General features: G+C 35.4%; 1 long non-coding RNA gene across 2 annotated transcripts in view; it reads left to right on the top strand.

The window, feature by feature from the left end:
• LOC138704646 (uncharacterized) overlaps positions 1 to 17,577 on the top strand; it is a 1,589,272-nt gene that overhangs the window by 1,303,698 nt on the left and 267,997 nt on the right. For both annotated transcript variants that reach the window (XR_011333384.1, XR_011333385.1), the window contains one exon: positions 2,950 to 3,087. This is a non-coding gene — a long non-coding RNA (uncharacterized lncRNA). The remainder of the gene's footprint in view (positions 1 to 2,949; positions 3,088 to 17,577) is intronic.

The following is a 17,577-nucleotide window of genomic DNA, read 5'->3' as shown; positions in this document are numbered from 1 at the left end:
AAAATCTATGGTAATGATTTGTACATTTTTATGCTTACAAAAGGAGTTCGTAATGCATTTAATGTTTTACAAGATGAAATGGGTAAGGTATGGTTGTTTTTGCCTTGTACGAGCAAAAACATTAAAATGTATGATGTTGTTTTTAGTCAGATTGCTTGCTATAGGTATATTATTATGTTTTTTTAAATACAGGCTACTCTTTTCCAAGTTCGATAGACAGTTTAATATCTATACTAATAATAAATCTGTAGCCAAAAATTTTCCGGTAATATTCGATTTTCCAAAAATAATTGGTGTTAACATGTATAATTAACCATCCTGAAATCGAAAATCGCTTTTTTGAAATCTTTGTATATCTGTCTGTCTGTCTGGATGTTTATTACCTTTTCACGCGATAATGGCTGAACCGATTTATATGAAAATTGGAATATAAATTAAGTTCGTTGTAACTTAGATTTTAGGCTATATGGTATTCAAAATACTTTATTTAAAAGAGGGGTTATAAGGAGCCCTGAATTAAATAAATCGAAATATCTCGCTTATTATTGATTTTCATGAAAAATATTACATGACAAACATTTCTTTAAAAATAATTTCCCATAAGTTTTATTCTATACAAAATTTTGATAGACTAATATTTAATGAGATAAATGAGTTTTAAAATTACAATAACAACGCCATCTAAGGCGCTGTACTGAAATAAAAACAAATGACTTCGTCTATAAGGGGCCTTGGACAACAACAATCGAAAGCTATTAAACATAGCCTAAGAGAATGTTTCTGTGTTTGTATGAAGTAATATCGGAAGCTAATTAATTGTTTAATTATTATTTCACCATTGGAAAGTGTAGTTTCTCTAGATGGACATAATTCTACAATGTTATTATAGTAACTTCTAAAACATATAGCAAGTAATATAAAGTATACACATTAAAACTAAATGATATGTCAATCTTCATGGTTGCATGTAATAACAATTAAGAAACATGTTAAAGGAATTGTCATTGCACCAAATGATTGCTCTCTGGACCAAAATGACCGCATTTTAATTATTTAAATACAATTTAAATTAAGTAACATATTAAACGACTTATCCTTCTATCAAACACGAATGTTCCCTGGATCAAAGGTCCTAGTTTAACTATGTAATTACTTTATATTTACTTCTAACAGGTGCAGCGGAGCGCACGGGTACGGCTAGTATAGTAATATAAGAAAGCTTTTATCAACATCAAGCTTCCAACGATACAGGTCATTGTTGATCATTTCCGACCTTAGGATTCGGCTTTTCCTTTTGTCGGATCTTTTTCCATTTGGGGTATATTTCGTAATTAATTTTGGCAATCTTGACTTGTATGTTCTGGTTACATGTTCACTGTAATTCGTTTTGTACGTATATATTTTTAAAATGGCGTTTACTCTCAGTGTTTTGCAAAAATTTCGTCATTTGCTTTGAAGGCTGACCCATTACATTGTGCTATTTTAGCATAAATAATTTAATCTCGACAGATTTCAATCCAAATCTAATAATAATATCTCGCAAAGATACACAGGTGACCATTCAGATCCAGTTTACAAACATACAATAATTTAATTTAATTAACGTGAAAACTGTACTAATTTTGAAATGGTACTACTAACTATACAAATAGCAATAAAATTTTGATACAATAACATTAATATGTAGAATACAAAACAAGTAAGGTGGGTGCTCCTGTTATGGCCATGTTCCAGATATGGCCACCCCCCCTATTGTGAGTTAGTTAACCAAAAAATCCGCTAAATTGCAGCAGATCCAATGAAAGGGCATCCTGGTATGACACTTGATCGTTTGCCATCCAGTCAGGTTGAGCAATATGGCGTCAGTTGCCTGTTTTACGGTTTTCATGTAATCTCTTCTTATTTTTCTCTGGTAAGTCTCCTTTGTTTTACGCATGTTTTTCAAAGACTTGTTTCATGAAAACCATAGTACTCCATTCAGTTTTTAATGTTCTGTTGATTGGTGTTGTAGTTGATGGCGTATCTTTTACGAGTTGTTCATAATCAAACGATTTTCGTGAAAGCTTACCTGCTCCTGATATGGCCATATCAAATGCACCATGGCCATATCAATTTTATTTCACTTTTATTTTTTCAACTGACAAATTTACATGCCTTATAGCTGGGATTACGCAAAAATTTTGTATTTTAAGAAAAACAGTTTAATTTTTTACGGAAAAACCTGTTTTGACTACACTTTTGAGTTATAAAAAAGATTATTAAGTGTCATTTTTATTCATTTTACACCAAAATTGTTTAATTTTAACGAAAATGCGCTAACAAACTGAAAACAATCACGATTTGTAGAACATGGAACAAGGGTGGCCATATCATGTGCACATGTTCCTGATATGGCCACTAGGTAGACTTTTGGAATTTGGGACTTTTTGGACAATTAAAGCTATTTTTATGGGGAAAGGAAATTGTTTTAGGAAAATCCATTAGACTGAGAACGAGTAAGAAAAAAGTGGTTTACATTTTTTTTTCAAAATGGCGGCTAGAAAAATTCTCAAACCTTAGCATGGCCATATCAGGAACACCTACCTTACTTAGTATAAGTGTAGAGTCTTAAGAATTTGAAGACAAATAATTCCTATATCATGCTGCAATATACCTAGAGATTTCAGTAAAAGAATCCTTAAATTACAAATTATGACATAATACTACTTGATTAGGCTATATTATTTATTTTAAATGTATTTTAATTTGTAGTGTTTTAAATTTTATTGTGTTTCTTCTTTATTATGTAATTGATGTGTACATCCATGTATATGGTCATGTATTGAATAAACAATCAATCAATCAATCAATCATTGACCCATTGAAAGTAACAATATTGTTCCTGAAACACAAGACAACTCAAAAGAATGATTTCGGGCATGAGTACTATAAACTTTTCATTGTTTTTAGGTCCTGAAATGAATCCCACGTGTTATGAAACAACTTTGGTGCTGATTCATCTTTGGACAATTGATTTGGCTCTCCATATACTGCTGGAACCTACTGAGTAGAAGAACTTCGGAGGACACTTTCCTGAGGTCCAAATCTGTAAGTAGTTTCTCAACGGGTGATTAAATCTCAATATTCTATGTAAAAAAAAATATCAGAGATCTTGAAAACTTGCAAGTAAAGTAGGATTTAGTGCGTCGAGAATGATTCGATATAACAAGACAAGTCAACACTTGTTAGTAGCTGGAAGCGTGCTGCTAGCTCTGAGGAGTGAACAACCTGGAGATCGCTTTGACAGCATTGATTAATGTGGGCTTGCAACGCTTCTCTGCTAATTACCAGTAATAAAGATGTTCGCCGCACACTACGGCTTGACAATTTTATACGAACCGTTCCAAGTTCACGGACGTGCGTATCCTATAACACAGTTCATTCCGGTCGAATTTCCGGTTACGTCATGTGTAGTGTGAGTTCAGAAACACCAAATATTGCGAACCTGATCTTATCTTGAAGATCGTGCGCCAAGACAGCTTTAATAGCAGTTCAGTTAGGCTTCTTGTGAGTGATGCAATTCATCATCAAGCCTGAGGTACTGGAGTTCGAATGTATTATGGTCCTGAATTTTGAATCTTGAAATTTAAATTTTCTTATGTGTTCGAAATATGAGAACATGATTGAAAACGTACTTTGGAGTTCACGATTTTGAGACATCTACTCCATTATTTTCCTCACTGTCAGTAATAGTATTTTATCCGAACAAATAAATGTACCTTTTCGTTCTGCAATAGTAATATGCGTTACAAGAGCGGTATGTTGAAGTTTTCATGTTCGAGGAAAAGTTTGAAAAAGCGAAACGTAGTTCAGCTTTTTTAATTTCCGAGAATTGAAAGAAAACATACCGCTCGTATATCGTACATTATTTTGTGCGAAGATAGTTTATTACATACGTGAAAGAGGAATTTCTAATTAGTTGCAATGAAATCTCCATCTTGGTTTCTGTTCAATGACGGCAAATTTGCAAAACAAAAATATCTATCTTCAACATTGTTGCTTTAAAATGTTTTCTGTGTTCACTATACTCCAGCAGGCCGTGATGTACGTCTGTCTTTTTTTTCTCCCAGTCTATGATGAGTCTGGAATCTTGTTGATTTTTTCACGGCTTCCTTAATGTTACTTGCATCACGAATGCAGTAACTTTAATGGAGTTGTAGAGTTTACTTAATTTTTGCAAATATTTAAAAACAATAATTAACAGTGCAATTTAGGTTAAATTGCAGTGGTAAGTTTCCAATTTATAATTATTACTATATTGAATGTCTCTAAAAATAATATGTTAAAAGCCTAAAGCAGTAAAATCAATATGTCACTTAAGCGGTAAGAAGAGGGAAATTGTTATGTGTGTTAGGTTGGGAATACTGAATGTGGAATTTTAGGCTTTCCGCGGATTGGTTTTGTGCGGAAACCAAGTAAATACGCACGATCTCGCACAAAGGAATTTTAAAATGTTACATTTGTTCGGATCAAATTTCTGCATATTTAAAGGAAAAAACTAAAATTCTTTCAATAGTTTATTATTATAATGCACTGCTCTTTTAAATTGACTGAGCATATTGGGAATTAAATCAATGGCTTTCCCAAAACACGCTATGAAATGTTTCATGTAAATAAATTTTGTCTCGAAAAGAAAACGAAAACGAGCAAAACTGTATTAAATGTTTTTGTTTGAAATATCTCAACAAATGAACCCCTGAAATTAGTAGCAACGAAAATACAGTAATAGGCAATATACTACTGTATATGTATAACTATGTGCATATACATATATACAGGGTGAACTGTAATTAATTACACTAATTTCAGGGGGTCATTCCTTGATATATTTCAAACACAAAAGTTTAATACAGTTTTGCTTGTGTTTATTTCCTTTTTGAGATAAAATTTATTTACCTGAAACATTTCAATAGCGTATTTTGGGAAAGCCATTGATTTAATTCCCAATATGCTCAGTCAATTTAAGAGAGCAGTGTATTATAGTATTATATGATTGAAAGAGTTTTACTTTTGTCCTTTAAATGTGCAGCAATTTGATCCGAACAAATGTAACATTGTAAAATTCCTTTTCAGAACGAAACGTTACATTTATTTGTTCGGATAAAATTTGATCCGAACAAATGTAACATTGTAAAATTCCTTTTCACGACGAAAAGTTACATTTGTTCGGATAAAATTTCATCCGAAAAAATGTAACATTGTAAAATTCCTTTTCACGACGAAAAGTTACATTTGTTCGGATAAAATTTGATCCGAAAAAATGTAACATTGTAAAATTCCTTTTCACGACGAAAAGTTACATTTGTTCGGATAAAATTTCTGCAAATTTAAAGGATAAATCTAAAATTCTTTCAATCATTTAATAGCATAATGTACTACTGCTGTCTTATATTGACTGAGGATATTGGAGACTAAATCAATGACTTTCCCAAAACACGTTATGATATTTTTTTATTTGTTTAATACATTACACTTGAACTACATTAGGCATTGCAGCCCGAAAGAGCAGAAGCTCGTGCTCGGTCGCAGTTCAGATCAGTTATACAAAATATATCACAAAATTAAGAGACTTCATTGAGCACAGTAACATTAATATATGGTAAAATACATACAGCATGTAATAATATATACAAATATAGACATATACATCTTGATTACACAACTAAACACACTGGAACAATACGAAATATACAGACACACAAAAACACATCCAAATGAAATTCTCAACACACAACTCAATTCCAGAACACACACACTTTTTGACTCCACATTGCACTACACAAACACACCCCCACAGGAAACAAAACAAAAGGCGCAAAGACCAGCAACAACCAGTTCTGAAGAAGGCCCATAACAGGTCGAAACATGTTAAGACAAGTACGATAGAATTTAACACGAGACAGACATATAATACATATTCTGAAATAAATATAGAAAATAAAAAAGTACATGAATATTAAATTAAATAATTAATCTGTTTCCTAAATCTATGTGTGTTCAGTTTAGGCCTACTTAGTTAAAGGTAAGCTGTAATTAGTGCATTATACTGGGTGTTCATTTAAAAATGTGTCATGACGTCACTGTTGTGAGTCAACGATTTGAAGCGAGTTTCAGCTTTTATGTCAGAGAAGTTGCCTATATTTAAGGCGTTCAATCTGAACATGAGAACGTGTACGGTATAACTTGAACGTCGTAGCAACAGATGGCTGTCTGTACGGTCTGTGTGCTATCATAACCTCTTTCGAACTGTGTTTTGCTCGAGCAAGTCGTACGCAGGGTATTTGTTATCATCGGTTGCGTACGGCAACATTCCACAATACAAATCAAATGCTCCGTGTCCATGTTGACCGTCGAAGTTAATGTCAACAAATACGTAAGTAATCGTTTTGACTCTCTCCCCATATCCCCGACAGTTAAAAAAAACTCACCTCAGTAGACTACGTGTTTCTAAACAGTTCACATTCCTGTCAATACCAGCGTTACCGTACGTATCGGTACGCACTCTTCAGAATGAACGCCGTACTTGCTAGGCAACTTTTCTGCCACATAGGTAATTCGCCTTTGTGGAAGTGTAGGAAGATTGAATTCTCTAGGCTCATCGACTAGCCATATGATGGCATACAGCTAGCCATAACACACTTTGAACTGAACACCCAGTATATTCTAGATCCAAAATTTCTGCTGTGTTTTAATCCATCAGTTGTGTGGCATGTGAGGATGTTTAGAGAGAAACTGTAGTTTTGTCTCGTACAATATTCATGAGGATCAAATTTAAATTTATTTTGATTTTTATGGAAGTAAATCAGCAATGTCTGCTTATAAATTTATTCTAGATTTGATACACCAAATTCCTGAAAAATTAATTTTGTTGGATAATCTAAATGTTTATATAGACAAATTTTTATAATTCTTTTTTGGAGCAAATTTCAAGCTTGGATTGTCGATTTTGTTATTCTTCCCCAACCTAAAATACCATACTGAATTATTGATTGAAACAGAGCTAAGTACACGGTACGCAGAACATAAATAGATAAATAAGAACTTAGAATGGAAAATCTGTGGATTGTTGTACGTAATCTGTTACACAGGATGGAGATATACTTGTCCCATTTTAAATGCTGGTCAATAATAATACCTAAATATTTAACTTGTGAGGATATACTCAAGGTGTGACATGAGCAAGTAGGTAGGTTACAATTATGTAAATCATGTTACAATCGTGTACAGTAGTGGCAAAAAACCCCGGACCGACCCTTGTAGCTGATTTCAGAGCCTTGTTCACTCCAGAGCACGATAGACTGGTAACTAAGGCTTTCGTGGTTCAAATCCTGCCTGGGAAGGAAACATTTTTTTGTTCCTTATTCAGATTTATTCCCAGTACTTTTCGATTGCTGGTAAACTTCAAGTTCTGGGAATAATAAGTTAATTAAGTAGTAAAATATCGCTGCAATCGAAAAGTATTGGTAATAAATTTGAATAAGGATCAAAAAAATGTTTCCTACCCAGGCAGGATTCGAACCACGAAAGTCTTAGTTACCAGTCTATCGTGCTGGAATGAACAAGACTCTGAAATCAGCTACAAGGGTCGGTCCGGGTTTTTTTGTCACTACTGTATAAATTTTACATTATTAATTATATGTTTCATATAAAATAATTTTTATCTCGAAATGGAAGAAAAAACGAGCAAATTTGTATTAAACTTTTTTGTTTGAAATATCTCAAAGAATAACCCCTGAAATTAATAACATTACTTACGGTTCAGCCTGTATAGCAGGCATGTCAATTGATGCCCACAGGAGCAAGCGCGCGCTTTAGAGCCCAGGAGAGCCTGAGCGCTTTACAGCGGAAAGGAAAGAGGCAGACGAAAGAGGTGGTATATGCCGCTTGATCGAGCTATATTCAGGGATGGCCAGCACTGATTCAATAGATAAAGGGAAGAGAACTTATTAAAACTGTATCCATGTTAATTTTTAGATTTGCCTGAGAAGTATAAGTGCATTATAAGAATGTAAGTTTTAATTTTAATGCTCATTTTTCACAAGTTTGATTTTTTTTTTTATTGAAAAGAAATATTTTCTCAACTTTTCGTATAGAAAAGTGAAATTTTCAGGTATAGGCCTATTTATTTAGTAGCCTTACAGAATGTTTTCGTAAATCTAATATTCCATATATACGTATTACTGAAGATAGTGTATTGAAAATTTTGAAAATATTCGCATGGAAATTGTTTGTAAGGAAATGAATTAACAAAGCAACTACTGTTACATCATAAGCAAAAGATACGTGCCCATGTGTTGTAAAAATGTCAGCTCTATAGCTTTAGCAGATTTCGAGAAAATAATTTAATATTCGAATGATAGGAATTTGCTCACAAATATCACCTTAAAAGCATAATGCGATAGGAGTTTTGTTATGTAATATTAGTTACACTTAAAACAGATGCAGTACCTAGGTAACTTTGCTTTGTACTGTAATATTGTTTTGATTAGTTTATTGATTACTTTTGTAAGGCTAAAGATACCATCAATATAAATTCCAACTTATCATGTCATACTCAATCTCTTTCTTTGGAATATCACTTTCTTTATGAATGATGTGTTCATCCACTTAATACAGTATAATATTATACTACTATGGAATTTAAGTGAATATTCCTTCTTAACTCTCTATTATGTTATTAAGATTTAAAACACAAGTGCAATATTAAGAAATCAGTGTTAGTTCTTTTGTTTTACAGACAATATAGATAATATTAAAAGAAAGAAGCCATATAAAAATAACGACATAAAATTTCACGTTCCGTTTGAAGTTTGTGCATCACTGTTTTCTTAATCCTACAGGTTGCTTATTCATTTACACAACCCTTCCTCTTTCCATACTTAGCGCTTGCTGCCGGCGCACGACGTCAAGGTCAGAAAAATGCGCTTACTTTGACATCACTGCTGTATAGTATACGATATAGTATCATATCAGAGAATTTTGTAGATTATTAAATACGTTACAGTCGCATCCATCATTGTCATGAAATTCGAGTATGTCAGATATAAATTGTACTTATTACCGCCACAACATTAAATTTATTTTAGTTTGTGTAATAGCTACATAAAACTCCAAACAGAGTAACTTGAAGAAGTAGGAACAGATGTAAATATCGTTTGCAACCAAACGCGCTGTCCAATAATGAACCAACCCTCTGTCCAGTTGTCCGGCTCACTGGTTCTGAAACAGATGCGTTGAATCTCCTTTACCAATTAATCAGGACGCAGGGAAATATAATCCAGTTTACATGTTTACAAACATAAGATTTACACGTTGTCATAGTTACTAGAGACGTGTGCAAATGCTTGTGCAGGTCCAAACCAAATAGAAACGACAGGGAAAAAAATGCTTTAAAAAGCTTGGTGAATGATTGCGCGAGCGGCAACAAGTGCTGTTGTGAGGTACACGGCGTTTTTTCCTTGCTGACGCTCTGTGTGTACATGGGGCAAACACCATAACTCAACACAAGTATGGTGATTCGGGTTGCAACTTGGATGGATCGGAAACGTAAATGTTGATTGTTGGCCATGATGCGGTGAGGCGTGAAAACGCATGCTAATTTATGCACGACAAATAATATCACAATCACTCAGACAGGCTGGGGAGGTAGAGGTTCGATAAAACTGAGCGAGATGTTGCCACGTAGATAAGGCTCCTTCCTACATGTGCGCGCATCCGGGAAATTCCCTCTCTAATAATAATAATACTGATAGTAGTAATAATAGTAATACTAATAATAATAATAATAATACTGAGAGTAATAATAATAATAATAATAATAATAATAATAATAATAATAATATATCATATCCTTTTGAGAAGATTAACTCCATATGTAGATGAAATTATTGGGGATCATCAGTGTGGTTTTAGGCGTAATAGATCGACTATTGATCAGCTTTTTTGTATCCGACAGATATTGGAGAAAAATGGGAGTATAAGGTACAGTACATCAGTTATTCATAGATTTCAAAAAGGCGTATGACTCGGTTAAGAGAGAAGATTTATATAATATTCTTAATGAATTTGGTATTCCCAAGAAACTAGTTCGATTAATTAAAATGTGTCTTAGTGAAACTTACAGCAGAGTCCGTATAGGCCAGTTTCTATCTGATGCTTTTCCAATTCACTGCGGGCTAAAGCAGAGAGATGCACTATCACCTTTACTTTTTAACTTCGCTCTAGAATATGCCATTAGAAAAGTTCAGGATAACACAGAGGGTTTGAAATTGAACGGGTTACATCAGCTTCTTGTCTATGCGGATGACGTGAATATGTTAGGAGAAAATCGACAAACGATTAGGGAAAACGCGGAAATTCTAGTTGAAGCAAGTAAAGCGATAGGATTGGAAGTAAATCCCGAAAAGACTAAGTATATGATTATGTCTCGTGACCAGAATATTGTAGGAAATGGAAATATAAAAATTGGAGATTTATCCTTCGAAGAGGTGGAAAAATTCAAATATCTTGGAGCAACAGTAACAAATATAAATGACACTCGGGAGGAAATTAAACGCAGAATAAATATGGGAAATGCCTGTTATTATTCGGTTGAGAAGCTTTTGTCATCTAGTCTTCTGTCAAAAAATCTGAAAGTTAGAATTTATAAAACAGTTATATTACCGGTTGTTCTGTAAGGTTGTGAAACTTGGACTCTCACTCTGAGAGATGAACAGAGATAAAGGGTATTTGAGAATAAGGTTCTTAGGAAAATATTTGGGGCTAAGAGGGATGAAGTTACAGGAGAATGGAGAAAGTTACACAACGCAGAGCTGCACGCATTGTATACTTCACCTGACATAATTAGGAACATAAAATCCAGACGTTTGAGATGGGCAGGACATGTAGCACGTATGGGCGAATCCAGAAATGCATATAGAGTGTTAGTTGGGAGGCCGGAGGGAAAAAGACCTTTGGGGAGGCCGAGACGTAGGTTGCTATATTAAAAGATAATATTAAAATGGATTTGAGGAAGGTGGGATATGATGGTATAGACTGGATTAATCTTGCTCAGGATAGGGACCAATGGCGGGCTTATGTGAGGGCGGCAATGAACCTCCGGGTTCCTTAAAAGCCAGTAAGTAAGTAAGTAAGTAATAATAATAATAATAATAATAATAATAATAATAATAATAATAATAATAATAATTTACAGGATCCAGTTGAGGTGAATAGACATAAATATTTCAATAAAAGACGGGAAGCAAATCGTACTCTTAGTAATAAAAAGAGAGATTACTTGAAGGAAAAACTGAATGAGGTAGAAACAAATAGTAAAAATAAAAACATTAGAGATTTATATAAGGGCATAAAGGAATTCAAGAATGAATATCAGGCAAGGGTAAACGTGATCAAGGATGAGAATGGTGGCTTGCTTGCAGATGCTCATTCAATCCTGAACAGATGGAAAAACTATTTTGGACAACTACTAAATATACATAGGCCAAATAGAAATGATCGGGACGAAATTGAAGTACAAACTGCTGAGCCATTTATAACCGAACCCACACTTTCTGAAGTCGAAATTGCGGTAGAAAATTTGAAAAATTATAAGTCTCTATGTATCGACCAATTCCAGCAGAATTAATACAAGAGGGTGGAAGCGCATTATCTAACGAAATTTTTAAGCTTGTACTTACTATTTGGGAAAAGGAAATTGTACCAGAACAATGGAAGGAGTCCATAATCGTAGGCTACCTATCTTTAAGAAGGGGGACAAGACTAACTGTAGTAACTTTCGAGGAATATCACTTTTGTTGACGTCGTACAAAATTTTGTCCAATATCCTTTTGATGTAGGTAGATGAAATTATTGGGGATCATCAGTGTGGTTTCAGGCGTAATAGATCAACTATTGATCAGATATTTTGTATTCGACAGATAATGGAGAAAAAATGGGTGTATAAGGGTACAGTGCATCAGTTATTCATAGATTTCAAAAAGGCATATGACTCGGTAAAGAGAGAAGTTTTATATGATATTCTTAGTGAATTTGGTATTCCCAAGAAACTAGTTCGATTAATTAAAATGTGTCTCAGTGAAACGTACAGCAGAGTCCGTATAGGTCAATTTCTGTCAGATGCGTTTCCAATTCACTGTGGACTAAAGCAAGGAGATGCACTATCACCTTTACTTTTTAACTTTGGTCTAGAGTACGCCATTAGGAAAGTCCAGGATAACAGAGCGGGTTTGAAATTGAACGGGTTACATCAGCTGCTTCTCTATGTGGATGACGTGAATATCTTAGGAGAAAATCCACAAACGATTAGGGAAAACACGGGAATTTTACTTGAAGCAAGTAAAGCGATAGGTTTGGAAGTAAATCCCGAAAAGACAAAGTATATGATTATGTCTCATGACGAGAATATTGTACGAAATGGAAATATAAAAATTGGAAATTTATCTTTTGAAGAGTTGGAAAAATTCAACTGGGAGCAACAGTAGGCTATATACATCTTTGGACGGTGAAAAGGCGTGTAGTACTGAAAACAAGAACATGGGCACAAACAAATCAGCTAGTATAGATCAAAGATTGTAGTGCATCTCTTCACATAATATAGTATATGGTTTTTATTTTTTATTTTTAGTATTTTATCAGTGAAGACCTGCAATTTTATATATGTACATGTATTGTAATCACAGTGTGCTTTTTAATCAATTGACAGTAGGGTGTAGTAACACAAGAAAAGAGATATATTGATGTCCTAAATTATGTTGTTTTTATCATGTTGTACGCTCATTAATATATATTGTATTTTGGTTGTAGAGACATATGTACTTATTAGAGATGATATTGCTGTATAAAATGTTGTATCTGATGATGTTGGTATGAAACCGACGAAAACGTTCATACAATATTAAAATCATGTAATGTAAGGACTCGCACCTCACATGTATAGAAAGTAAAGTTATTGACTGAAGATGCATATTTCGTATTATAAGAAAAAGAATGTTAAAATACACTATCTACCAACAAGTAATTGGGCACCCAGGATTTTACGTGTTAGATGCCGTTGTTTCGGTGGCTACTATGCAATGGTATGCAGACAATAATGTTCACCGGTTGGACTGCCCTGCACAGAGTCCTGATCTCAATCCCACTGATCACCTTTGAGACGAATTGGACCGGCGATTGAAGTTTCGGGAAATTCGGCCATCTTCCATTGTCCAACTGAGTGCCATATTGCAAGAGGAATGGCGACGCATTCCAGTGGATATCCTACACAAACTAGTGAAGAACATGCCTGACGGGGTGGCTGCTGTTACAGCAACAAGAGGTGGTACCACGAGGTTCTAAAGGAGCAAAAAAACAGTGCCCAATTACTTTTTGGTAGATAGTGTACATGAAAAAGTTAAATACGAAGAAAAATACAAGATAATTGTAAAACTGAACATTAAAGAGTAAAAAATAGTAGCAATATTTTTTTGGTTAGCGGCCAGAACGCCTAAAGATATAATGTCTAATACTACAATGTCTAATTTCTTAGGTGTAACGACAGAGGGTATAAGAAAGCGGGTCTAATACCAATATATCTCATGTAAAATGAAGTTCAATACTTTATTTCCTACCGATTTTCTCTCTTTCTTTCTTTCTTGTTCTAGCTATTCCCATGTTGTCCTCTTTCATCTTTTTCTCCCATTTCTCGTTCTTCATCCTTATTCTCTTCTTCGCTTCCTCTATCCCTCAGCTTCTTCTTCCTCCCCTTCTCATACCTGCTCTCTTTAACCCTCTCTTCCCTGCTATTGCCGTTTTTATCTGTTTCCCTTCATCTTCTTCACCATTTCCTCTGCATTTACTCGACTTATCTCTTCTTCCTCATCTTGTCCAGAATAGCCCCGTCCGCTGGAATCCTCATCCGTTAATTACAAGATGCTAATACATTTCGTCGTCGTCCAGCTAGTGCACAACTTGTACTTTATATTCCAGTACGAGCTTTTTATTTCACTTCCTTTTTCCGCTTCATAATAATAACACGCGACCGTAAAAAATTAAAAATTAAGATAAAAGTGCAAAAAAATAAAAAGGGGCGAATGTGAGCGGCACTACGGGGTAATGTTGCAGGCCTGATACATATTCATGACGGTCACAGGTGAGGAGTGGAGGCCCCACATGTTACACCCCTCGCAGGTGTCGGGGCGCTGTAATTAGAGAACGGCGAAGGAGCCCGCCGCGCCTCTTACGCACGGACCCAACTCGCCAAGTGCAAATCCAATTTTACCTTCCGCGCGGAAACAAAACTGATATCCACCTTCGGAAACAGCCAGACTCGCCATTGAGCCCATAGTCGACGCTTGTAATAGATTAGGAGTTACTCTTCAGCGAATAACGTGTTGTTTTAAATCTTTGTGGATGGCATAGTCGTAAGTTCGATTCCCACCTAACATTTACAATATAAGTAATGTACTGTTGTCATTTGTTGTCATAGCACTACAGAGGTTTGGGACTAGTCAGAGCATCATGGGAAGCGTTCTTGCAACACTGCAACATCTGCATCACTTTAATATTAAATGAAAATCCTTATGTAAATAGTATGCGACCTTGATGTCTGAACTTAATTCTTCCTGTCAACATCTAAGTCTCCCTTGTCCAGTTGAACTTCGTAAATCTGTGACTAGGAAATTAAGAGAGAAATTAAGAAATGCAGAATTCGAATCTTGGAAAGCAATGCCTGGAAGAGGGAGAGGTGTAGAATTGTACAGCCAAGTACCTAAAGCCAATGCCTGGATTTTTAATAAGTCTGGACTATATACATCTGAATAGGTAACCTGCCTCAAAATGAATGCCAATTTAGCAGCAGTTAGAGGAGTACCTGGTCGCTCTTTGGGCGGATCCCGGTGCAGACATGGCTGCCCGGAGACTGAAACCCTTGCCCACGTCCAAGGTCAATGTAACAGAGGTTTACTCCTCCGAAATGCCAGACACCATCATGTTCGATCCTTAATTGCAACTGCTTTGAGAAAAAAGTCTTGGATAGTAGAAGAGGAAGTTTTTTGCCTTGCTACTAATGGCTCCTCTAGACGTATTGACATCATAGCGTATTCCCAGACTACCAAGAAAGGATATATAATTGATCCTACCATAAGGATTGAAACGGGGAGTAGCCTGCCGGAGGATGTCAATCAAGAAAAGATCAACATTTATCTGCCAACAGTTGATTACTTAAAAGCAAAATACCAGCTTGAAGACATTGAGGTGGTTGGTCTTCTTATTGGAGCTCGTGGTGTGATTCCCAAGTTCTTTGAAAGCTTCAGGAAGACTTTTGAACTACCACAGACACTTACTGCTGACATCATAACTTCAGTTTTGAAACGCTCTTGCCAAATTCTGAGTCATCATATTCACTCTGTTTAATTTTTTTTATTTATTCACTTTCTATTCATATATGTTTATTTTAATTTTCTTTATACAAAATTTATGTAAACATTTAATATTGTAAAATTCATGTAGGAGAGTATACTGAGTCCTTCTGGGCTACCTCCAATGGGAGGCAGTTATTATTATTATTGTTATTATTATTATTATTATTATTATTATTATTATTATTATTATTATTATTATTATATGAACATACGAAAATTAGTGGCAACAATGCTAGTACTCTTCTGCCGGTCTCTGGAAAAAGAACTGAGGAAGATACTAGTGAAATGCTTTATGAGGAATGTGCCATTGTATGAGGCAAAAACGACGAAGTGAAGAAAAAGACTAGAAACATTTGAAATGTGGATATCGAGAAAAATGGAGCGTGTGAAATGGACAGGCAGAATAAGAAATGAAGCTGTGTTGAAAAGAGTGGGTGAAGAAAAAATGATGCTGAAACTGATCAGGACGAGAAAAGGGATTTGGTTGTATTGTATTGCATTGTATTGTATTGTGAATAATTTCGAGGGAAAAATTGTTCCGGGGCCGGGCATCGAACCCGGGACATTTGGTTTAACGTACCAACGCTCTGCAGGGCATGTAGCACGTATGGGCGAATCCAGAAATGCATATAGAGTGTTAGTTGGGAGACCGGAGGGAAAAAGACCTTTAGGGAGGCCGAGACGTAGATGGGAGGATAATATTAAAATGGATTTGAGGGAGGTGGGATATGATGATAGAGACTGGATTAATCTTGCACAGGATAGGGACCGCTGGCGGGCTTATGTGAGGGCGGCAATAAACCTTCGGGTTCCTTAAAAGCCATTTGTAAGTAAGTAAGTAAGTACCAACGCTCTACCAACTGAGCTACCCAGAAACTCTACCCGACATCGATCCAATTTTTCCCTCTATATCCACAGACCTCAAAGTGGGCTGACAACCGTCAAGCAACCAACTTCGAGTGCACACTAACTCCGTGTGACTTAAATTGTGGTTTTCTGTTAACGAACAGTGACGTGTATTATGCAAATCAAGATTTCAGGTATAACTCCCTGTAAAGTTGATTTGAATAATTTCGAGGGAAAAATTGTTCCGGGGCCGCTCTCACTTGGTAGAGCGTTGGTACGTTAAACCAAAGGTCCCGGGTTCGATGCCCGGCCCCGGAACAATTTTTCCCTCGAAATTATTCAAATCAACTTTACAGGGAGTTATACCTGAAATCTTGATTTGTATTGTATTGTATTCTATTGTACTTACTTACAAATGGCTTTTAAGGAACCCGCAGGTTCATTGCTGTCCTCATATAAGCCCGCCATCGGTCCCTATCCTGTGCAAGATTAATCCAGTCTCTATCATCATATCCTAACTCCCTCAAATCCATTTTAATATTATCCTCCCATCTACGTCTCGGCCTCCCCAAAGGTCTTTTTCCCTGCGGTCTCCCAACTAACACTATATATGCATTTCTGGATTCGCCCATATGTGCTACATGCCCTGCCCATCTCATGTATTGTGGGTTCTTGTCACCACGGCATGGCGCGTCCTCAGGTTGCGGATAGAGGAGACGGCCTCCAGATATGGAGGGTAGCTGCGAATATATTGAATAAGCAGTCGTGGTCAGCCGCTAAGGAGTGGTCCTCCAGCTTGGGGGTTGGGCGAAGGGCTAACAACCCATCACCGTAAAAAAAACAGCTTGTTACGAATCCTTACAATAAGTATTGTATTGTATTTATTTACATTCCATCGCTTCACAGCTAGAATATGGAATATGTCAAACGAAAAAAAAAAAAAAAAAATTCTTAAGAGTACTATAAAGTCTTGATTATAGTCACAGTCTAATTGAAATATATACAGAAGAGTTTTACAATGTAGTATACTAGTACAACACAAGGGATAGTATCGATACTTAATACAACACACAACTATTCATGAAGCGTTGTTGAATATCATAAATTCACCTGCAGAATAGAATGTGTGAGAAATTAGGTATTTCTTTAATTTGGCCCTAAATAATCTTGTTTTTTGAGCTTGATTTTTATATCCATAGAGAGACTATTAAAATTGTGTACTGCCATACAACACACTCGTTTTTGATAGCACGATAGACTTGCCGATTAAAGTCACTGGCTGGGAAGAAACTGC

Source organism: Periplaneta americana, chromosome 8 (assembly GCF_040183065.1).
Source record: "Periplaneta americana isolate PAMFEO1 chromosome 8, P.americana_PAMFEO1_priV1, whole genome shotgun sequence".
Taxonomy (NCBI): Eukaryota; Metazoa; Arthropoda; class Insecta; order Blattodea; family Blattidae; genus Periplaneta; species Periplaneta americana.
This window is presented reverse-complemented; position numbering and strand designations above follow the sequence as displayed.